The sequence below is a fragment of the Scyliorhinus torazame genome, chromosome 3, assembly GCF_047496885.1.
Source record: "Scyliorhinus torazame isolate Kashiwa2021f chromosome 3, sScyTor2.1, whole genome shotgun sequence".
Classification (NCBI taxonomy): Eukaryota; Metazoa; Chordata; class Chondrichthyes; order Carcharhiniformes; family Scyliorhinidae; genus Scyliorhinus; species Scyliorhinus torazame.
In genome coordinates this window covers 140,374,826-140,399,329 of record NC_092709.1, presented here as the reverse complement: position 1 = coordinate 140,399,329, position 24,504 = coordinate 140,374,826, and the positions used below count along the sequence as shown (strand labels likewise).

Sequence of the window (24,504 nt, the reverse complement as noted above, 5' to 3'; positions counted from 1 at the left end):
TGTTGAGGAGGATGACATTGGGGAGGGGAGAGTCAAGTCCACATGTTCTGGGCGTGTCCGAAGCTAAGGGGGTTCTGGCGGGGGTGCTCGGATGTCATGTCCGAGATTCTGGGTGTGGGGATGGCACCGAGTCTGGAGGTGGTGATGTTCAGTGTGTCGGAAGATCCGGGAGTCCAGGTGAGGAGAGTGGCCGATGTTTTGGCCTTTGCCTCCCTGATAGCCCGGAGATGGATCTTGTTGTGCTGACGGGACTCGGAGCCACCAAAGGCAGGGGAGTGGATTCCTGCATTTGGAGAAAGTCAAGTTCTCCTTACAGGGGGCAGAGAAGGGATTTACCTGCAGGTGGAAACCGTTGATTGATTTCTGCAAGGTTAATTGAGGTGTGTGATAGGATGTTGGTACCAGGGGCTGCTGGGGGCCTCGTTCTCTGTTCCTGTTGATGTTTGGTCTTCTGATATTTTAATTTACATATGCAAAATGCCTTTAATGCTTCTACACACATCTCATCTCGGCCCTGTCCAACATTGCTTTCTAGACTTGGGTCATGTACTCCTTTACTTTATACTGTTTAATCCTTTCTTTTTTTTAAAAGTATGTTTAATAAGGTTTTACATTTTTGCAAACAACGCAACAAAACTTATAAAATGATACAGTACAGCAAGCAAAGGAAAACGGATCAACATACATGAATATAGAGGGGAACAGGAGAACAGCAGTGTAACTGGCTCGGTACAATCATTAGACATACCTGGATGCATCTAAAAGCCCCACCAGAGAACAAGGAGGACACTCAGGTAACCACCGTTTAGCGCCGCTGTGAGGAAGGCGCCTATCATGATATGCAGACACACACATAATGATATACAGACAAGCAGCTAATGGACACAGAGAACAGGACATGACCAATAAGCAGGCAGTACACTCAGGGGTGGGATCTGACTATAAAAGACACGAGGCACTCACACTCCGCCTCTTTCCACTGATGAACATCTAGAGAGTCAGTCATGGGTGTTGTTACAATCTCACACCTCCACCATGTGGCTAAGAGCTAGTCTGGTTCAGTCAGACAGAGTAACCACACTTATGTTAGCAGAGAGTCGAACTTACAGAGAACTGTGCTAACTGTGCTATTAGTTCAATAAACCTGATTGAACTAACTTCAAGGTCTGGAGTATCTTTCTGATCTAAGCTGCATCCAGTTGCAGCCAGTGTTAGACCAGTGGACCTAACACAACATGATACCAGGAGACTACTAATTTAAGGTGGCTTACCTCAGTCCGTTCCGTGACGACCAGCAAATGTATCCCAGCACCATGGAGAAGATTCAGGCTCCTCACCAGCTCAAGGACCTCCGGAAATCTCAGTTCCAACTGGCGGATATTCAAGAAAAGTTTCTGCTATACATCGAAGCCTCAGACCTCGAGGGTGCGTTTGATGCAAGAAAGATCGCGCTTCTCCTCTCAACAGCGGGTGATCAAGCCATCGAACTCTTCAACTCGTTTAACTTCACCGAAGGCCAGGACAAGACAAAGTTTCAGACCATCCTGGACAAGTTCGATAGTCACTGTGAAGTGGACACCAATGAAATCTTTGAGCGCTACATATTCAAACAACGTCTTCAAGGTAAAGATGAATCTTTCAATGCCTTCTTAACTAGCCGCCGCCTGCTAGCGCTGTCCTGCAGCTTTGGTGATATTGCTGACTCCATGATCAGAGACCAAATCGTGTTTGGAGTTCACTCTGATCCTCTGAGAGAGCAGCTCTTAAAAATCAAGCATATGACCCTGCCAGTCGCGATTGAAACATGTAAATTGCATGAGCACACAAAAAATCGGTATTCCCAATACAAATTGGCTGAAAATGAGAAACATGCCTCCCACGAGGCAGTGAGTGTGCAGGCCATCTCCCGGATGCAACGCCTCAGCATTGAAGACAGCGGCTTTTCCTGGAGCCCCACGCATGCATGATGCGAACGGGATAACAAAGCGGCTGACACCCACACTGCGCATGTGCGACAACGTACACCGCGTCACGACGCCGACGTCATGACTTGCCGTACTGTGGCAACGCCCACTTAAAGGGATACTGCCCTGCAAGAGGCAGGCGATGTTTAAACTGCGGGAAGCCTGGACACTATGCAGCCTTGTGCAGGTCTGCACCACCAGTCAGAGGGCAGCGCTCCCAATTCCGACGACGGCGCGTCCAGAATGTGCAACGACGATTACAGTTTTCTGATCCTAGCAGTACAACGGATCCAGAGGACGAGTGCCTGGAGTCCGCCTATCGAGTGGGCATCATTACCACACATGAACATGCCACACCTAACTCATCTCGCATTCAGTCCATCCTCGCTGTGGATTCGGAGGACGAGTGGCGTGCGGTGATGCAGGTCAACTGCTGCTCCATCCAGTTCAAGCTGGACACAGGTGGTTCTGCCAACCTCCTCTCACAGGCAGATTTCAAACGCATCAAGAAGCCCCCCAAGGTCCTTCCAGCAGCCTGCCAGCTCCTGGACTATAACGGTAATGCCATCACAGCACTGGGGTCCTGCCATCTACCCATCTCCAACCGGAGTACCCATGCACAGCTAAGGTTTAAAGTTGTCAAGCCGGACAGGGCATCCCTACTGGGCACGCATGCCTGCAAAAAGCTAAACCTGGTACAGCGGGTTTATTCAACGACATCCTCCAACGTGGATCTTCAAGCTGGCATTGACGACGTCCTCGCTCAGTATCCAGATGTGTTTGACGGGATGGACACTTTGCCATATCGGTACAAAATCCGACTGCGACCTGATGCCAAGCCAGTGGTCCATGCACCACGCCGGGTCCCGGCTCCGCTGAAGGAGCGCCTGAAGGAATAGCTCAAGGAGCTGCAGCAGCAGCATATCATTCAACACACCGTTTGGCAGGTACTGCTATAATCGTATGCCCTTCGGCATCATCTCGGCATCGGAGATATTTCATCGCATCATGGAGCAGATGATGGGGGACATCGAAGGGGTTCGTGTGTACATGGACAATGTCATCATATGGTCCACGACCCCTGACGAGCATGTTTCCCGTCTCCAGCAGGTATTCCGCCATGTCCACGCCAATGGCCTGAAGCTGAACAGGGCCAAATGTTGCTTTGGCATGTTGACTCTCAAGTTCCTAGGAGACCAGATCTCTCAGCAGGGCGTGTGCCCCGCCACAGACAAGGTCAAGACCATCGCAGCCATGAAGGACCCGGAAGGCAAGAAGGCGGTATTGCGCTTCCTGGGCATAGTCAATTTTCTGGGCAAGTTCATCTCAAACATGGCCTCACACACCACGGCCCTACGAAACCTAATGAAGAAGTCCACTGCCTTTGAGTGGAAGGCGGCCCATCAGGCAGAGTGGTTGGAGCTGAAAGCCAAGCTCACCACTGCACCCATATTGGCATTTTCCGACCCAGACAGGGAGATGAAAATCTCGACAGATGCGAGCCAGGATGGCATCGGTGCGGTCCTGCTGCAACACGATGACACTTCGTCCTGGGCACCGGTTGCCTACGCATCAAGGGTAATGACGCCCACCGAACAAAGGTATGCACAAACCGAGAAGGAATGCCTGGGCCTTCTCACTGGCATTCTCAAGTTTCACGACTATGTCTACGGCCTGCCGACATTCACAGTCGAGACGGATCACAGGCCCCTGGTCCACGTTATCCACAAAGACCTTAATGACATGACGCCTCGGTTGCAGGGCATCCTCCTCAAACTCAGAAGGTATGACTTTGACCTGGTCTACATGCCTGGCACGGAAGTTCATCATTGCCGATACACTGTCCCGCTCCATCACCGTGCCTAGTGAACCCTGAACGTCATCCGGCAAATTGAGTCACAGGTTGTGTCACATGTGCAGCTGTGTGCTAGCACCCTCCTGGCATCTGATGAGAAGGTGATTTGTATCCATGAGGAGACAGCCAAAGACTCCCCTCTTGCAGCGTGTTATGCAACACATAGCCAATGGCTGGCAAAAAGGGCAGTGCCCTCAATTGTTCAATGTAAAGGATGACCTGACGGTGATTGATGGTATCCTCCTCAAACTGGACCGGATTGTAATTCCACACAGTCTCCAGAGCTTGGTGCTCCGTCAAATCCATGAGGGCCACCTGGGTGTGGAAAAGTGCAGACGCAGAGCCAGGCAGGCTGTCTACTGGCCCGGGATAAGCCAGGACATCGCGAACATGGTCCTTAACTGTGCAACCTGTCAACGCTTCCAGCCAGCGCAGATGAAGGGTACACTTCAGCAGCATGAAATCGTAACCTCTCCATCGTCCAAGGTTGGCATCGACCTCTTTCATGCAAATGGTCGTGATTACGTGTTAATCATTGATTACTTTTCCAATTACCCTGAAGTCGTGAAGCTCTCAGACCTCACATCTCATCAAGGCCTGTAAGGAGACGTTCTCCAGGCATGGTATCCCACTCACGGCCATGAGTGACAATGGCCCGTGTGTCAGCAGCCATGAATGGTCTCTGTTTGCCCAGTCGTATCAGTTCAAATACGGTATTCCAGCCCACATTATCCGCAGTCAAACGGAAAAGTTGAGAAAGTGGTGCACATAGTGAAGCAGCTCATCTGCAAGGCCGCGGATTCTTTGGCATGTTGACACACGCTGCTTGTGTACAGGGCGACCCCACTGTCCACTGGCATGTTGCCGGCTCAACTCCTGATGAACAGGGACCTGCGAACAACACTTCCAGCCATACACGTGCCCGACCTGGATCACCTCCCAGTGCTGCAGAAGGTGCAGCAACTCTGAGACCGGCAAAAACAGGGCTACGATGCTCATGCCACCGATTTGCCAGTGTTATCCCTGTCAGACACTGTCCAGGTCAAGATCCCTGATGAAGGCTGGTCAGCTCCAGCTGTCATTGTTCAACAGGCTGCCCTCGCTCGTATGTCGTGCGTCTGGCTGATGGTTCTGTTGTGCGACGAAACAGACGGGCACTGCGCAAAGTTGCCTGCCCGCAACCACATTCTTCTCCGTTTCCTTCTGTTGTTTCGCCACCTCCTGATACCTCGACTCACGAGACCACCAGTCAGGCTTCAATCCCGCCCATCAAGGTGTCGTCCCCACCATCACCTTTCCGGCGGTCGACCAGGATCAGACGCAAGCCACAGAGACTGGACTTATGAACATTTGTTCTGTTTGCTATGTTCTGTGTTCTCGCATTAGACAGCTGTTTTCACATGTACATATGTTCACATCCATTGCATGTTTATATGTTAATATTGGCCTATTCTTGTAAATACGTTCACATATGTCATCCAAACATTAAAAAAGGGAGATGTCATGAAATGCAGGCACACACACACATAATGATATACAGACAAGCAGCTAATGGACACATTGAACAGGACATGACCAATGAGCAGGCAGGACACTCAGGGGTGGGTTCTGACTATAAACGACACGAGGCACTCACACTCCGCCTCTTTCCACTGATGAACATCTAGAGAGTCAGTCAAGGGTGTTGTTACAATCTCACACCTCCACCACGTGGCTAAGAGCTAGTCTGGTTCAGTCAGACAGAGTAACCACACTTAAGTTAGCAGAGAGTCGAACTCACAGAGAACTATGCTAACTGTGCTATTAGTTCAATAAACCTGATTGAACTTCAAGGTCTGGAGTATCTTTCTGATCTAAGCTGCATCCAGTTGCAGCCAGTATTAGACCAGTGTACCTAACATGACAGTGCCTATCTCCCCCATCAAACCTGTCCTTGCTGAGGGAAGGTCTCCAACAGCATAGAGGCCTGGCAAACAATCTCTCTCTTCAACAAACCAGCCAAGGATTAACTGAGCCCACCTTGGTGTGCGCACCATTCAGTTCCTCCCATTCTAATAACTCTAAAGAGAAAGACCCAAAGAAAAAACTCCAAGCTCAAGGAAACCTTCTGCAGTGTAGGAATTCATTGGTTCTATAGTTCCATGGAAAGGTCAGAAACAACCCAGTCTTCCACAGGACACATAGTCTGTCTTTGCCATCGAAAGATATTGCCACGGATTCTTAAAGTCAAAATAACAAAAAACAAAATAAAGACCTGGTCCAGTTAGCTGTAACTGGGGGGGGATGTCCTCAATCTCAGTTAGAACTGAACTAACCCTATCATCCAACTCTACCCCAACCATCCAACCACCACCCTGCCTTGGATCCACCCACCTTCATTATAAACGAGATAAGGGGTGTCAAACAGCACTCCCTTCCCATGACCACAAGGATTACTGCACATTGTGACAAAGAAACAAAGTAAAACTGCACAGCCCACATGCCACATAATTGATTCAATATGATTTTTGCTAGAACAGGGTCACAGACAGCACTCGCCCTTGTGCTCACACCTCACAGTCAATGCAGGAGAAAAGACAACAATAAATCGTCAACGACATAATCACAAGGGAGTGTAAGGTCCAGGATTATAGAAGATTTGCAGGATAATAACACCACCTATGATGCTTGAAAAGGCCAAAGTCAAGCCAGGATCAAAGAACACTCCTTAGGACCTCTCAAGGATTCCAATGAATGAAGGGCCATCACTTCCACCATGCCGCTGCTCCGGCACCCAGGCAACCACAGCCTAGGCACTGGCCAAGGGGATGACTCGGCCTGATCAGCCACCGCCAACTCCTCATGGCAAGCATCGAGAACAGGATAATATAGGGCCAGTGGGCGGGGAGACACAATCAACCCCAGGCTTTGAAGATCAGATACTCTATGCTCCATCAATGTCGATGCACCCAGCCTCCAAATCAACACAACCAAAGCATGATAACCAATTTTCAAACTCAATTGGGAACTCGCCCTTCAGATCTTGCCAGGCACCGGGCTCAACAACACTTCTTCTCCGGACCCTACCTCCCAATCCATGAGGATAGAAGACATGTCATGCAGCAGGATCCCAATGAATCAAAGGCGGGTCCTTAGCAGAGAAAGTGCTCCTTCGAATACAAAGATTCTCTCATGCATCTCCACTATTGCCCAAGGATATCTCGCAGATCCTCAGAGTGATCTCCAGTAACCTGCACCACAGAGCCGAGATCCTCACCCAAGAACAACATTCTCACTGGCGGCCATCATCCAGAAACACACAGCACTGCAGAGGCGAAAGCCCGCTCACCAGTGACAATGCCACTGCATGCTGGGCCCCAACCCAGCCCACTCTGACTGCCATGGTCAAATGAGGAATCTCTACGATTTATAATAACAATCTTTATCAGTGTCACAAGAAGGCTTACATTAACACTGCAATGAAGTTACTGTGAAAATCCCCTAGTCGCCAAATTCCGGTGCCTGTTCTGGTACACGGAGGGAGAATTCAGAATGTCCAATTCACCTAACAAGCACGTCTTTCGGAACTTGTGCGAGAAAACCGGAGCACCCGGAGGAAATCCACACAGATACAGGGAGAATATGCAGACTCCACACAGATAGTGACCCAAGCTGGGAATCGAACCTAGGACCCTGGAGCTGTGAAGTAACAGTGCTAACCACTGTGCTACCGTGCCCTTTTTGCAAAACTGCAGTCAGGGCCCTCCAGAGAAATAGCGCAAGACATATAGTCCAAAAAAAGGCAAGTATGAAATGTGCACCAGGATAAATTGAAAGATTAAAAGATGAGCAGAGCCAGAGCTCGTGGAAACACATCATGTGACCCCCATCTTAACCATTCTATGCCGGACCCTGATATCACACCTCCTCCCCACTCTCATTCCAACATATTTACAATGCATCCCTGCTGAACCAACATATTTACATTACTTCTACCATCCCTTCTCCTCCAATTCTCAAAGCTTATGGGTTCAGGCAGTCTGGAGGCTTTATGTTTCTCTCAGATCTTGGGCGGGATCTCCGTCTTGCCAGCCCCATTTTTAGGTGCAGCGAGATTCTTCGTTCCCGCAGCTGGCCAATGGGGTTTCCCATTGTGGGCCACCCCGCACCATTGGTAAACCCGCAGGCGTGTGTGAGCTGCCAGCAGGGTGAAGGATCCCGCCGACGGAGAATTCCGCAGATTGTCTTTACAGCAGTTGGAGGAGTTATAGATTCTGTTGAGATGGGTAAACATTGATAAATAGGAGGTTGTTTTGGATGTGGTTGGACTGGCATTTGGTTGTCTTCTTCAATATCTCTCCAATGTATAGTGGGAGGGCCACCTCGAGGGACAAGGTGAAGGCTCCTCTTGTTCCCCCTGACTCTAACTTCTGGAGCACTTGCCAGGTAGGAGGGTGGCTGGGTAGCATCTCTCTGGACAATAATGCCCTCTCTATCAAGGTCCTTAATATCAACTTGGTCATCCTTGTGTAAACGTGGCAAGTGTCTGATGTGGTACCTTATGTTACAGATGGAAGCCTGCTCCTGTCTGTAGAACTATTCTCTATCCTGGATGTTTTGGAATATTTGGCTGCCAACCCTGGTATCAGCTTCTTTGGCAGGGCAGGGTCCGAGCTTTCTGCCCATCAGATGTTCAGATGAGGCTAAGCCACATTGTAGCGGCTGTCGGTCAACAGTGTTGTTGGGAAGTTGTCAGTCTTCCTCGGGAGGGCTTTTAATCTGCAGACGATGCTTTCTGTCTCACTGTTCGGCTGTAGGTATCTAGGGGAGCTGGTGCAGTCCTGGAGCCGTAGGTGGTGGCAAAATGGGTGAACTATTGGTTTGTACGTTGTGGACTGTTATTTAGTCTGGGTTCTTCTCACCAACACCTCTGTGGGTGTCATGCACAATTTCACCTTAATCCATCAGAAGAAGTAATCCACACCAATGAGGAAGGCCACTGAAGACGAGTAAATTGATGGTCAACTGCTCCCACTGCCTGGTTTGGAACTGTGTGGGGATAAGGATGGGATTGGAAACTCATTGATAGCTTTTGATTCCTGTCAGTCCACCATATGATACCTTTATGGCTGATGTAGTGTCCTAAGATTCAAATTGAGGTCTTGGAGAATTTATGTTTCTCATTCAGTGTTAGCCTTCTTTCCTGCAGGCAATCTGGAGCTTGTGAGCCTTTTGTTGTGCCCTGGACCAAAATATCGTCCATATGGCAGATGACATCCCTTAGGTCTTGCAAAGTGGCCGAAACGTGCATTGAAAGACTTCCAGTGCGGAGGTGATACCAAATGGTAAGCGGTTGAAGCAGAATACTCCGAAGTGGGTGATGAATGTGGTCAGAAATCGTTTCATCGTGTGGAAGTTGCCAGAAGCTGCTGTTAGTGCAGAGCTTTGAAAGCACTGTGCTTGTAAAGAGTAAGGCTGTCATCCACTCTGGCCATCCACAAGGGCAACATGGTAGCATAGTGGTTAGCACAATGGCTTCACAGCGCCAGGGTCCCAGGTTCGATTCCCACTTGGGTCACTGTCTGTGCGGAGTCTGCACGTTCCCCCTGTGTCTGCGTGGGTTTCCTCCGGGTGCACCGGTTTCCTCCCACAGTCCAAAGATGTGCAGGTTAGGTGGATTGGCCATGCTAAATTGCCCCTTAGGTTAAATGGGGTTGCTGGGTTACGGGGATCGTGTGGAGGTGTGGGCTTAAGTAGGGTGCTCTTTCCAAGAGTCGGTGTAGACTCAATGGGCCGAATGGCCTCCTTCTGCACTGTAAATTCTATGATTCTATGACATCAGGTGGACTTCTCCCCCCCTGGCATTATTGAGCTGTACCAAATTGACACAGATATGGATGGACCCGTTCGGTTTTGGGTGTGGGGCCATCCCAGAACACCATTTAGTTGTCTGAATGATGGCGGAGATGACACTCATTTTTCTCATCCTGACCAGCTATTGCTGCACTTGTTTCATGAGTGAATGTGGCATTTTTTGTGGTGTGAACAGGTCCTCAGTCTTCACATCCTCCCTCAGTGTAATCTCAGTGTCGATGCTCCACAGTCAATGTACTCTGTCGATTATTCTTTTGTCTACTATGTACGTACTGTGTACGTTCCCTTGGCCGCAGAAAAATATTTTTCACTGTACTTCGGTACATGTGACAGTAAATATCAATCAATCTTGTATGTTGATCTCAGTGCCCCGAATCGAGTCGAGTTCCCAGAACGTTTAATAAAATGTGGAAGCAAGCCCTGGCTGGCTAGCCTCATCAATTTTATGTTGGACCCTGAGTTCGATGGAGGAATTTTGGCTTAAAAGGAAGCTTTCTTAGTTGTAGCCAACAAACAGGGTCTCTTGTATTCTTTGTCTGTGTACTCAAGTGTCACCTGCAGAGTACACTTCACCAGGAGCTTGATGCCTGATAGCTGTGTGACATCCGCCATTGGGTCAGAAGCCATGGTTCCTTGCTCAAGAGGACCATAACACTAGCTCCTGTGTCCAATTTAAAGTTTAAAGGTGACTATTGACCAAGATATCTGTGTTACGGAATGAAAATCCAAGATCCTTGACCTCACCCAAGAAGTTTGGGTGTCTTTCCTTTTGGTCTGGTACTCCGGTCTTGTGAATTATCTTGCAATCATCTGTCTGGTTATTTTATCTTTGCAAAGCTTTCTGAAGTGCCCTATGCAATTGCAATTAAAACACTGCACTGAAACTGCTGGGCATTGGTCACATTTGTGGGGTCGCTTGGCTCCACAGAGCTGGCATGGTCACCCACTCTCTAGTGGTCAGTTAGGGTATTGCTTCCTTTAGCCTGGAGTGTCCCTGCTCCACTGCTATTTCATTAGCTGGACAGTGGGGTTTACTCTGTCCCATGACTTGCTTTCACCCCTTAAGATGGATCTGTGCTGTAAACGGATTTTGGGTTGCCTGACAATCTGAGTTTAATTTTCAAGAATCAAATCTTCCTTAGTTTGAAACATGTCTGAGAATGCATCATCCACTGCTCTAAAAACATTCTGTCCTTGGTTAGCTCAGGTTGCAGGTCACAATAGTCACAGCCTTCAGTTGTTCTGTATGGCTCATTAATGAAGAACGGACAGGTTCTCCTGGCTCTTGGGCACTTTTGTTAAACTTTGCTCTTTCAAGGATCATGTTACAGCTCAGATTAAAGAATGTGTCAAATGATTTTAAAAGTTTGTTTCATTTTGCTGAGGAGTAATTTATTACTTGTCTAGCTATTATATCGTTGGCCATTGCACCTACCAAATAAAGCAGTGCGTTAGCCTGTTAAGCTTCTGTCTTTTGGTCTAGACCTGAACAGATCATGTATCTAAGAAATCTCTTCAGTCAAAGTACCCAATTCTGTGACTGGTCTGATCTTCGGATGAGTCCAAACTGATTTGGTATCAGTAATGCACTTCTGACATTTACAGTTTCTGTCCTTTAAATTGTCAGCAGTGACTCTTTGTCCAAACTTTCTAAGTCTTTCCCGCAATATCTGAGCATTCTCGGGTCTTGTAAGCATCAATTTCCAGTTTTGGCTGGAGTTTAAAATGTTGATTTCTTTTATTTAATATTTTTTAATTCAGAGCATGCTCAGTTTATTTGTGCCCAAGTGCTGACTTGGAACTCGGGGCCGTTACAGTGCTTTATAAATGGTAATTCTGTCTGCTGCTGACTTAAAAACTTTTTAAAGAATTGCTCTGGCCAGGATCATAAGTTTTTTAAAACTCCCGCTGCTAGGTCTTTTGACTGCATTCTCTGGATATTGAAATTGGACTTCCTCGAGATTCAACAGTTTTCCACAGCAGTGGAGTTTTATTTCTGCCATCTGTACCTGTTTCCAATCCTGCTTTGGAGCTTTCCTCTGACAACCTCCTTCTCACTTCTGGTGCTTTTCTGCCAGATCAGAATGCTGCTTTTTCAATCTGCCAGGTTTTAAATTTCTGCTCCAGCTTCTGTGAGGTTCTGGGTTGTTCCATTATGTACCACCATGTTGTGAGATGTTGGGTAGCTGTGAAGAGGTTCTGAGTCTTGTGCAGTCTAACAGTAAGTGTGAACTAACTTCTAGTAACTATAGACATACATACATACATATACAAATAAATATATCATAAGGTCTAAGTTAAAAACTGCTTCCAGGCTTGCCGTTATACATGTCTCTGTCCAGCCCAAGACTACCCTATAGATTCAGGTCCTGTGTTCTTTTACATCATAAATTGGGCAGTACTGTACCCAGTCTTTCATTAACCCTTGTGATGAATGTATGAATTTTATACATATATATATTATATATATATAGAATTCTATGTCTGTTGCAGTAATGTTATTAAAATATTTTTATCTTTTAATGCTAAAGATCTTAATGCTAAAGCTTTGATTAAGGGGTTAACAGCTAGGCAAGCTGGGATTTCATCATGGGAGGGTCTGGGTCTGTTCTTAGTTTCATTTTCAGCCCTGCCCTCTGCCTGTTGCTTTTAGATTTATTTTTAGAGTTCTGCTCTGGATTTTGAGGAAAAGAGGTCTGTTTCTCAGACTGACTTCTGAAAGCGTCTCTCCGAAAGACTTTGTGAATAAATCTGTAAACCAGTGAGTGTTAACTTTATTAATAGGTAGCAAATGACCTGTGTGTGTGGATTTTGCTTAATTGAAAGTTTAGAAGTAGACAGGAAAGTAAGCTCGAAGGCTTTTATTTTTTTTTAGAACTGTTTAACTGTTAATTGAAAAGCTGTTTTTCTCTTAATGGGACACATTCTGTGTCAATAAAAAGTTTGCTTCAATATAAAAGATCGGTAGGTGTCACTGCATCATTCTTGGATCAAAATATCCTTTCCTCACAGTTTACAAATTGCAAAATTGTTGGGGTCTTATCCGGTTTCCTAATATAGATTGGGGTCTGGTCAGGGTACCATAATACCCTTCCTATGCCAGACTTTTTTGTTACAATTGTCACTGAAAAGTGGTCTGTAAGACACTAACATAGATACTGGGCTGGATTGTCCGTTTTTGGGACTATGTCCCCATGCTGGCGTCAGAACTGTGGACTTTCACACCAGAAAAACTGGCATGAAAGGGCCACATATTCCTAGCCCTGCAGGGGGCTAGCAGGGACCCAGTGTAAAACTAGCAGTTTTTGCTGAAGATACGGCCCCCCACACTTCCGGGTCGGAGGCCGCGCATGCGCATGGCGGCAGCCTCCAGTGGCCGCGCCGTGCTCCATGGCGGACTCAGACTGCGGAGCCAGACCCTACAAATAACCCCACCCCCCGCAATCGGCTGCATGCCCGACCTGACCATCTGCACAAACATTGCCTGGCTACGAATAAGGCCCCCCCCCCCCCTCCCGGCCTCCGATTGGCTCGCCCCAGACCAGGGCAGCTGTGGACTGAGTCCGTAGCCACCACGCTAGTTTCCCGGCCGGCTGGACCACATTAGTTCCTGCTGTCGGGACTCGTGCCAGTTGGGGGCGGAGAATGGTGGGGCGGGCCTACAGCAATGGCCCCAGGTAGGTGCTGGGCAGCGCGGTGTACTCTCCAAGTACGCTGCTTTTCGACGCCCACAGATCGGAGAACCGGTGCCTGTCCCGATTTTGTGCGAGGAAATGGATTCTCCACCCCCGCGCCGGCCGCGATTTCCATGTCAGGGTGCGGATAATTCAGCCCACTTTCTATAAAACTAGATATGTGGTAAGGATAATAATCACATGAATGTGAAGTGATAATTTTTTATTATAACCTGCCCGGATCCTATTGGCTGCAGTCAATTGGTTATCCCTTGGTTCTTGAGGAATCTGAGCTCTGCCGATAAGGGGGCGGGGCAATCATTAACCTTTCAGCTGTATAAATAGAGCGGACAGTATGGTATTGGCTAGAGAGCGTTAGCCAGTAGTGAACTACTGGTGCTGTGTAAATATTGTTGTAAATAAAAGTTCCTTTCTGTTTAACTATACAAACTCATGCTGGACTCTTCGTGGCCCTCACAATTTTGTTTACAGCAACTTATGAAAATAGATCAATAGTGACATTTTGAAGCATCTGTAAATGTAGCTTGGAGAGGAAAAGAAAGATGTTTGTGGCAGAGAAAATGGCCATGCGCCAATTGTTAATGATGAAAGGATGATGTTGAGGAAATGAGAGGGAGAGATGGTTACGATATTGACCTTCAACCAACTCCCTGCAAAAGGCACCACAGCTTACAAGGCACTACATAATTTAAAGAAACAGGATATTAAATGATGTCTTCTGTTAGTTAGAATCGCCCCTGCCCATTTAGGCTTTTTAACGTTTTGCGTACTGATTGCTAAAACAGCAACTGATGACATGATGGAAACTGAATATCCTGGAGCTGAGTGAACAGAGCAAGCAACTATGTAACACTTTAATCAACCAGATCAAAGGATTAAGGAATAGAACGTACATGAAAATCTGAGTTGGAATGAATGAATTCAATGTCAAATCAGGTACAGAAAGAGAACTGCGGGATTTGAGGAGTATGTTATTCTCTAAGTCAGAATAAAGATTGTAGACTTCCAGTTAACACAAATACTTTATTCAGTGGGTTCGTTCTGTTTCCAGAGCTCAACTAGATATAATACAGTCTAGAGGTATGACCAGCCCTGTGCTTCTGAAAGAGGCGGATCCTCCCTTGGGCTGGACCCTTTATACCCGTCTCTGATGCTGCCCTCTAGTGATGCTGTGGCTGATATATCTGTGCTTTAGTCCCTGGTGTATGTGCAGATGTATGTACAGATGTACAGATCACTACATATATCACTACATACCTTTTATTTGACATGTTTTCTAGACTGGCCTCAAGAAAACTGTACAAGTGGTGAGAATATGCAAATCTGCACACTGTGAAAATGATAAAAGTAACACAGAAATAATTAACAGTGTTGTGAGTCCATCATGAGAAATGTCCATATTTGTCTTGTGCGTGTTGAAGTGTCGTTACAAATCTAGCCGGTCGGGTGCCTTACGGCTTCTGCTGGAGCGTTTTAACGGTGATAGTAGGGATGATGGTTTTATGTCATCAAGAGTACTGTCTGGCATTGTGTGGCAAGGAACGTCCTGTGGACAAATGGACTCAGTCAAGTCCAGTGTGGGAAATACTGGCGTTGTAGGTCGAATCTCTAATAGATCCCGGCGGTTACGGCGAAAAAGTACATCCGCTGACGAGTTGACAATATAGGACCGTGGTGGCTCCTGCCTGATCACCGTGGCTAGCTCAGACCATCCGCCTTCTGGGTCCCTGATCCTGACGATGTCACCTATTGTCAGTGGCTTGAATGGGATCGCATGTTGATCGTAGTATCGTTTTTGTTTGGAGCGGAGTGCCCGCATTTTGTCGAGAACCAGTGCGTTGCCGGGGTCTCGGAATTGCATTGCAGGTAGGGTTGTCTGGATGTCTTTGCCAAAGAGCATTTGCGCTGGCGACAGTCCTGAGCTCAATGGGGTCGCTCAGAATGATAACAGAGCTAGGTTGATGTCGGAACGTGACTCGGTTGCCTTGCTGATGAGTCGTTTAATGATGTCGACACCTTTTTCCCCTGTTCCATTTGATTGTGGGTAGCGATTCTGTGTCGCACCGTTGTCTGACCTCAACTTTTTCCTGTGTTTGTGGTATTGATGCTGTATGTCATCGTTCGTGAAAGCTGTTTTGCTTGATTGTTCTGGAGCAGATGTGAATTCGTGAGATTCTTTACCATGCCATGGCATGTTTGTAGTCTTGTCATTGTTTCGCAGTGTGCTGTGGCATTGTCCTTCACGTGCAGAGTTGTACCATGTTGCACAGGTCGTTGTTTCATTGTTGTTGTTTCTGTCGTTTCTGTCGTTGTTTTCGTTGTCGTTCTTGTTGTTTTTGTCGTTTCTGTCTTGGTTGTTTTCATTGGCTTTCTTGTTGTTGTCGTTATTGTTGTTCTTTTTGTCGCGCTTGTTGATTCTGTTTTCGTTGTTTTCGCTTTTATTCTTGTTCTTTTTCTTGTCATGCTTGTTGTTTCTGGGATGCTTCTTGTTGCTTTTGTCATTTTTGTTGCGCTGCATGTTGTTTTTGTTGTTGCTGTTGTTGTCCTTGTTTCTGCTGGGTTCTAGCGGTTTTTGTTGTTCTTGTTGCGCTCAATGAGTGTGCCATGTGGATGATTTGAGTCATTGTCACAGTTATTGGTGTCAGTGCCCTTTATGGTATCTGCTACATTGAGCATTTCTTCTTGAGAATTGTGAGAATGATCTGATGTTGCATTGATGTTGGTGACATCAGTCATTTGTGGTGGATTTGATTCCTCTTCTTTGCGTCCTTGGTACTCCTCTTCTTGAGTCATTTCTGGTTCACTTGAAGCATCATTGATTTCTAGGTGCTCCTCTTTTGGAGTTATCTCTGGTTCACTTGAATCATCATTGATCTCTTTGTGCTCCTTTTCTGGAGTCAAAATCTTCATGAGTTCATTTTGTTGTGGGTCGTGGTGCTCCGTTTCTGGAGTCAAAATCTTCAGGATTTCTATTGACGTGGTCTCTCTGGACTCTTGGTGCTCCTCTTCTGGAGTCAAAATCTTCACAATTTCATTTGACGTGGTCTCTCTGGACTCATGAGTCGCCGTCCTCTGATTGTTGAGTGCTTCTGCGCAGACGAGCTGAGATATGTCAAACTCGCTGTGATCCTGCACAGCCTGTATGGGAATTGTGATTTATTCGTCACTTGTCTCACATACAGTGGATAGACATTCAGTGTCTTCTTGTTGGTTAAATGAGCTGGGTAGACTTTCATAGTCTTCTTCTGGTGGCTCAAATAAACTTGATAGATCTTCATGGTCTTGTTCATGCATGGCGTTCACTATGGAATGTTTGCTTGCTTCCATTTTTGAATCTGTCACCAAGCTGTCTGTGGAGGCTTGCGTCACTCTTTTTGTGGAGGCTTGCGTCGCTCTCTTTGTGGAGGCTTGTGTCGCTCTCTTTGTGGAGTCCTGCATCGCTCTCTCTGTGCAGTTTGTCATCGCTCTCTCTGTGGAGTCTGTCATTGCTCTCCGTGTGGAGTCTGTCATCACTCTCTTTGTGGAGTCGTGCAGTGTTCTCGCTGTAGAGTCGATATGTGCTCTCTCAACGGAGTCATTCTGTGCTCTCTGTGTGGCGTCGTCTTCTTCTTGGGTATTGCTGTCATCCAATGTATCGACGATCTGCCATGGCACCGTGGTATTTGATTCATCTACCATGAGAAGAGTCGTGTTGCGCGTTTCAACCGTGTTGCTGATGCTGTGATCAGGATCTCCGAATAACGCAGCCATGTCTGAGCAGTATTGTGTGTATTGTTCGATAAACAAATCATCGCTTTTTGTTTCGGAGTTGTGATCATTCTCTTCATGTTCTTTTTTTTTAATTTTTAAAAAATTCTCCTCCATTTTCACATTTTCTCCCACATTTACATCCATCAACAATAAACAATAATCAGCAAGATACGTCAGTCCCCATAATAACAACGATCCCATCTACCCACCAACCCCCAAACCTCAACCCGCATGTTTACATAAACAAATGACAAAAATAAATCAGGGATTACCCGTAGTCACCCTTAGTCTTACACAGCTCCCACCCCCCCAAGCCCCCCCCCCATCCCAGGCCTCCAGCTCCTCCCGTCCACTGCCTCTTGTAAAACTCCTCCCCCTACCCTCGGTTCCTTCCCCCCCAACTTTCCACCCCGGCTAGACCACTCGGTCCGTGTTCTGCCAGGCTCCGATGGCCGCAGCCCCTCCCCCCACCTCACTCCCGTTCACTGGCCGGCACACACCGGCCAGCGTGGAGGCCCCCGCCCGGGTCCCTTTCCCACTTGCACGGCCCCAGGAAAGCCCAAGGATCCCCTTTTAGCACACAAACCCCGCATATCCACCTACACCCCAAAGAGCCCTCATTTCGAGTGAAAGTCCCGTCCCTTCCCTCGTCCAAATATATACCACCTTGGCTCCTTTAATCTCTACACCCGCGCGCAGTGATACAAAAAAGAAGAAAATACAGTCATGAGGTTACATCGGCACATGGCCATTCCTCAGTTTGTCAGTTCTGCCACAGTCCTTCTGCTTTCGCAAACTCCTCCGCTGCTTCCGCCGTTCCAAAATAAAAGTCCCTGAGCTTGTAAGTCACCCTCAGCTTCGCTGGATATACAATGCCGCACCACACCTTGCTAATGTACAGTGCCCTCTTCACCCGGTTGAAGGCAGCCCGCCTCCTTGCCAGCTCCACCGTAAAGTCCTGGTATACACGTATACCAGCTCCAGCCCACTGCACCACCCGCTTCTGGTTGGCCCAGCTCAGGACCTTCTCCTTCACCCTGTACTTACGGAAGCACAGAGTCACTGCCCTTGGCGGCTCACGCGCCTTTGGTACAGGCCTCCACGACCGGTGAGCCCGATCCAGTTCATATCGGGAGGGGTCCTCCCCCTCCCCCAGTAGTTTTGCCAGCGTCGCGGCAAAATACTCAGTCGGCTTCGGTCCTTCAACTCCTTCGGGCAGCCCCACAATCCTCAAGTTCTGTCGCCTGGATCTATTTTCCAGGTCTTTCATTTTTCCTCGCAGATCCTTGTTAGTATCCATCACCTTCTGCATCTCTTTCCCCATCGAGGCAAGTTGATCACCGTGCTGCAATAACGTCTCCTTCACTTCCTTCAGCGCCTCCCCTTGCTCTCGCACCTCCGCCACTGCGCTCGCCACCTCCGTCCTCACCGGGGAAACCGCCTCCCCCACCAGCACACTCAAAGCCTCCCTCATCTCCTTCCTCACCGTCTCCATGCATTTCGCAATCTGCGCCAACTGCTTTTCAAATTCCGCAGCCATCACCTTGGTTATTTCTTCAGCCATAAGCAGTGCGGCCTTCCCTGGTGCTCCAGCCTCCATTTTTCCTGGTGACCCCGTGGTGACCTTTCCACTCCCCGACGGACCTCCAGCTGGTTTTTTTTCGGCCGTTTTTCTGCTCACCCTCGACATTTTTCTTTGTTCTTTTTTTCCTCCTGTGTCTTCTCAGTGCCTCCTCCGTGCCTTCTCCCTTCTTCTGCCGCCTCCGCGGACCCTGGGACCGGGCTTAAAGCCCCGAAAATGCCGTTCCCAAGCGGGGGCTCTCCATTGTGCGGCCGCCTCCCGCCCGCCGTCACCGGAAGTCATCTTCGCTTCATGTTCAATGAACAAATCATCTTCTTGTGTGGAGGCTGGGACCCTTCGTGGTGCATGGACCACTCTCTGTTTCTTGGCGTCAGGCTGCAGCATAATCCTGCACTCACGAGTCGGGATGTCATATATGCTGGGCTGAAGATTCCCCAATCCGAAGAACTCATCGTCGGGGTCTTCACGGTACAACACGTCTAGTTGTGCTTCGGATTTGGTACTGCGGTAGCCATCTCCCAAGATGAAATCTTCGTCTGAGTCATAGTCTATGAGGACCATATCATTTTCTAGGGCGGTGCTAACTGCTTGTTCCAGGGTGTTGTGAAAGTTATTTTCAACTGCTGGAGTACGTTCGGGCATTGTTCTGACTTTTGAGGCAAGAAAATTGGGTTTTGCAGCTTTAAATTGTTTTTTGTTCATTTTTGTGCATTTCCCTTTTAAGTGGGCGTAGTCCTGGTCCTCTGACGTCATGGCACCCGTGATGTCATGCGTAGGACTCGATTGCCCATGCACACTCTGAGTTTCCTGTACTGTGCAACTGCGTATGTGCGGCTCCTTTCTCAAGATGGCTGCCAATCACAAAGTGCTGTTGCATCGAGTGAGATCCTGCCGCTGCCTACTGATGAGTTTTCGCGCCATTTTTACCGATTTTGTTTTCTAAATAATGATTCTGTGTTTGTAGAGACTCAAAGTATTGATTTTGTTTTTGTTCATAAGCAAGGCATTTTTGTATAGCGATTTCTAGAGTTAGATACTTATTTTGTGATAGTTCTTCCCTTAAATTTTTATCAGATAGTCCAGAAATGAATTGATGCATCATCACAGTGTCTCTGAAATCAGCATAATCACAGCCTTGTGGTATTAACTTGAGATTTGTAATAAAATCAGTGATGGGCCCTCCGTTTCTCTGGCATTTATGACAATTGTTAAATCTTTCCAGCATCTCACCAGAGTGATTCTTACAGCAAATGTTTTGAGTATTACTTCTATTTTGGTGTTGTCCTCACCTTCTAAGTAATTAAAGCAATTCTAGATTTCTCTAACTTCATGCCCTCCTGTTGAGAGTAGTAGGGCTACTTTCATTGCCTCAGAGGCAGTGCTTAAATCATTAGCTGTGATAAATATTTGGAACAGCTGTTCAAACATTTTCCAGTTATAACATAAATTACCGGTTGTTTCCAGCTGCCATGGAGTTCCAACACATTCCATCGAATCAGTTAGTCATTGAGGATCCATTTGCTGCGAAGTCTTCCCCAGTTGAATATACGGTTTTAGTTTTTCTTCTCTTGCTGGTGCCTAGCTAGCTTCTGAAATCACACCTGGTACCATATGTTATTCTCTAATTCTGAATAAAGATTGTAGACTTCCAGTTAACACAAATACTTTATCAAGTGGGTTCTTTCTGTTTCCAGAGCTCAACTAGACATAATACAGTCAAGAGGTATGACCAGTGAAGCTAAGGTAAACTGCCTATGCTGAGCTGTCTCTGTCTGCTGCTGCTCACTAGCCCTGTGCTTCTGAAAGAGGTGGATCCTCCCTTGGGCTGGACCCTTTATACCCGTCTCTGATGCTGCCCTCTAGTGATGCTGTGGCTGTTACATTTGTGCTTTAGTCCCTGGTGTATGTGCAGATGTATGTACAGATGTACAGATCACTACAAGGAGGACTTGTTCCAGTACAGCTACAACACTGGCATCCACCCGGCAATGTGGAAAATTGCCCAGGTGTGTCCTGTACACAAGAAATAGGACAAATCCAACCCAGCCAATTACCGCCCTATCAGTCAACACTCCATCATCAGCAAAGTGATGGAAGGAGTTATCAACAGTGCTATCAAGTGGCACTTACTCAGCAATAACCTGCTCAGTGACGCTCAGTTTGGGTTCCGCCAGGGTCACTCAGCTTCTGACCTCATTACAGCCTTGGTTCAAACATGGACAAAAGCGCTGAATGCCAGAGGTGAGGGGAGAGTGATTACCCTCGACATCAAGGCAGCATTTGAGTATGGCATCAAGGAGCCCTAGTTAAACTGGAGTCAATGGGTGTCAGAGGGAAAACTCCCACTGGTTGGAGTCATACCAGGCACAAATGTTTGGGCAGCACGGTAGCATTGTGGATAGCACAATTGCTTCACAGCTCCAGGGTCCCAGGTTCGATTCCGGCTTGGGTCACTGTCTGTGCGGAGTTTGCACATCCTCCCCGTGTGTGCGTGGGTTTCCTCCGGGTGCTCCGGTTTCCTCCCACAGTCCAAAGATGTGCAGGTTAGGTGGATTGGCCATGATAAATTGCCCTTAGTGTCCAAAATTGCCCTTAGTGTTGGGTGGGGTAGCTGGGTTATGGGGATAGGGTGGAGGTGTTGACCTTGGGTGGGGTGCTCTTTCCAAGGGCCGGTGCAGGCTCAATGGGCCGAATGGCCTCCTTCTGCACTATACATTCTATGATAATCTATGACAAATGAAGATGGTTGTGATGGTTAAAGGTCAATCATCGCAACTCCAGGACATCACTGTAGGAGTTCCTCAGGGTAGTATCCTAGGCCTAACCATCTTCATCTGCTTCATCAATGACCTCTCTTCCATCATAAGGTCAGAAGTGGGGATGTTTGTGGATGACTGCACGATGTTCAGCACCATTTGTGACTCCTCAGATAATGAAGCAATCCATGTCCAAAAGCAGCAAGCCCTGGACAAAATCCAGGCTTAGGCTGACAAGTGGTAAGTTACATTCATATTACACAAGTGCCAGGCAATGACCATCCTACAAGAGAGGATCTCACCACTGCCCCTTGACATTCAGTGGCATTACCATCACTGAATCCCCCATAATCAACATCCTGGGGGTTACCATTGATCAGAACCTGAACTGGACTAGCCATATGAATACTGTGGCTACCAGAGAAGGTCAAAGGCTAGGAATCCTACGGCGAGTAACTGATCTCCTGATACTGCCCCCCCCCCCCCATCCACCACCACCACCACCACCAAATGCCTGTCCACCAAAATGTGGGCTTGGGAGCAGGTGGGAAGTTAAAAGTGGCAAAATTGACAGCTCATGGGAGGCTATCTCTAACCTATCGATTTCCACACTTCACCCATGCATGTCAGCCTGAGTGCAGCAACCCCTTTAGGAAACGCAGATTGTCATTTATTATATGTCAATCGCTCAATTAGCATGGTATTGATGTGTGTTTAACTGTAACGTTGTGACTATGGGTTTCCCGGGCTTTTTGAAGCAAAGAGAAAACAAAGAGAGAGGGGTTGAAGCCATAGCAGAAAAAAGTGACAGGAAGTTGCCAGTACTCACAGCTACTTTCTTACTTGCTGCCTGTGGAAAAGGGTTTATTCCGAGTACTGAGAAGTTACTTTGCACACTTTGCATGTGTTATCTGGGGGAACTGATCAGCATGGGGCCTTATACTGCCTTAGATTGGCCATCAAGTGCAGATCAACAGCAGCAGCATCAGCAGACTATTGATGACAGGCCTGTAGTTCCAGAGGAGAGGTCCAGCTCACAAGGTGTACAGGAGAGAGGAAGATTCCTCAACAGTTCTCAGCACCAGTGCCCCAGGATGTTGTGTCACATGGCATTTGCTGCCAACTGGAGCTGACGGCCACACTTACCAGCGGACGTCCAAATCAGGGTCACCCTCAGCTTTTTTTTGCCCATGGACTCTTTGATGGCTCCTCTGGAGGCATTTGCCGGATTTCGCACTGGTGTCCACAAATGTATAAGACGTCTTCTTTGCCAGACCTGACAATGATATACCCTTTCCTGTGATTATTCCAGTCAGAATGAGCAGGTACCTGTGTTTGCAGATCTGGCTGGCTTCCCATGGGTACAAGATGTTATTGAGAAGGTACATTGCGATTAAAAGAGCCACAGATCACTGACCACAAGGATTTTCATTCCATCAATGTGAAGCTGCTGTCCAACCACAAAAAGAGCTTTATGCAGGTCTGCACAAGATTCCCAGGCAGCCTATTGTCTGTAAATTATCAGGCACTTCGACCGGTGGTTTATTATTGAAACGTTTACCCAGGTGCCCTTACTTACGAGACAAACAAATGGCAGAAACTGGTTCGCAGTTCAATCCAAATTGAATTCAATAAATGTTAACAAACAGTTACTATCCCCAAATGATCTTAACCTTATTTGCCCAAGATTCTAATACTACGCGTGCCGATGAACTGGATCGAATCACGGGTCCAAATTTCTGAGCCTCTCCCCTCTCTTCGAAGGTGATTCTTGTACGCCCTCTTCCGCCCATCTCTGGGTTGCTGCCATGTCTTGTCTGTCGTTTCCTTCTTTACGGGTCGTGCCGAGTCTTCACTGGGGATGGTCTTCAGGTGTCCCTTCTTACCCTCCTCTCTTTGCGCCATTCTCGAAGATTTTCTGACCTTCAGCCAATGAGGTCACTGGGTGGGGGTTGCAACACCCAATAGAGTTGCTGATTCCAAATCTGCAGGACATCAAGAACCCCTCCAGGGGAGCATCTTCAGATGCATTGTCCTCATGTAACCCTATTCCATATCAGATAACGTTGGGAATGTGAGGTGCCACAGAGTTTGCTGAAAAAGCAAGTGAACAAATCTGAATACGATAATCAGTAACATACCAATTAATAGAAGGTTATGACAGATATAGCCATCATTAAATTGTCTAAGAGAATAGAATCCTTGTCCACAGATTTTGACATCCATCACTTTCTCTGCAATGCCTTTTTCATCGGGGTGACTCAGTTTGGATTGTTCTGATTGATACAGAAAGTAATTGCGACATGATTCTCTCTTTATTAATGCGCCCCTGGGGAAGTTACGGGTTGTGAGCATGGAGGCGGCTGTTTACTTGGGCTATTTTATTACAAGTGAATGATTTGCCACATGTTTTCTTCGAATCCTAACTTGAATTATTGGCTGACTTCACAGCAGCTGGGATGCTCTTTAAATCCGTCTTTTCATCCTTTTGCACAAGAAAAAATGGGTGTCACGGTGGTTAGCACTGCTGCCTCACAGCACCAAGGACCCGGCTTTACTTCCAGCCTCGGGTGACTGTCTGTGTGGAGTTTACACTTTCTCCCCGTGTCTGCATGGATTTCTTCCAGGTGCTCCAGTTTCCTCCCACAGTCCAAAGATATGTAGGTTATGTGGATTGTGAGCACGGGGGCAGCTCTGTTTTTGTGGGCTATTTTATTACAAGTGAATTATTTGTCATAGATTTTCTTTGAATCCTAACATGAATTATTGGCCATACTAAAATTGTCCCTTAGTGTCCAAAAATGTGCAGGTTAGACATGATTATGAGGATAGGATGAGGGAGTGGGCCTAGCTAGGGTGCTCTTTCAGAGGGTCGGTGCAGACCCAATAGACCAAATGGCCTCCATCTGCACTGTAGGAATTCTATAGGTCTATGGCTCTATTAGAAATGTTGGAATATAGTTTCAATAAAGCAATGGAGAACAAAGACGGAGACTGTCTCAGACATGTCTACACATGAATCATATAAGAAAAGCTGACACTGCCAATT

The 24,504-nt window shown here is 47.3% G+C and overlaps 1 protein-coding gene across 1 annotated transcript in view; it reads left to right on the top strand.

Annotated features, from left to right (window-relative positions):
• Positions 1–24,504, top strand: part of LOC140408705 (transmembrane protein 144-like) — a 164,526-nt gene that overhangs the window by 14,842 nt on the left and 125,180 nt on the right. The gene's annotated exons all lie outside the window — the stretch shown is intronic.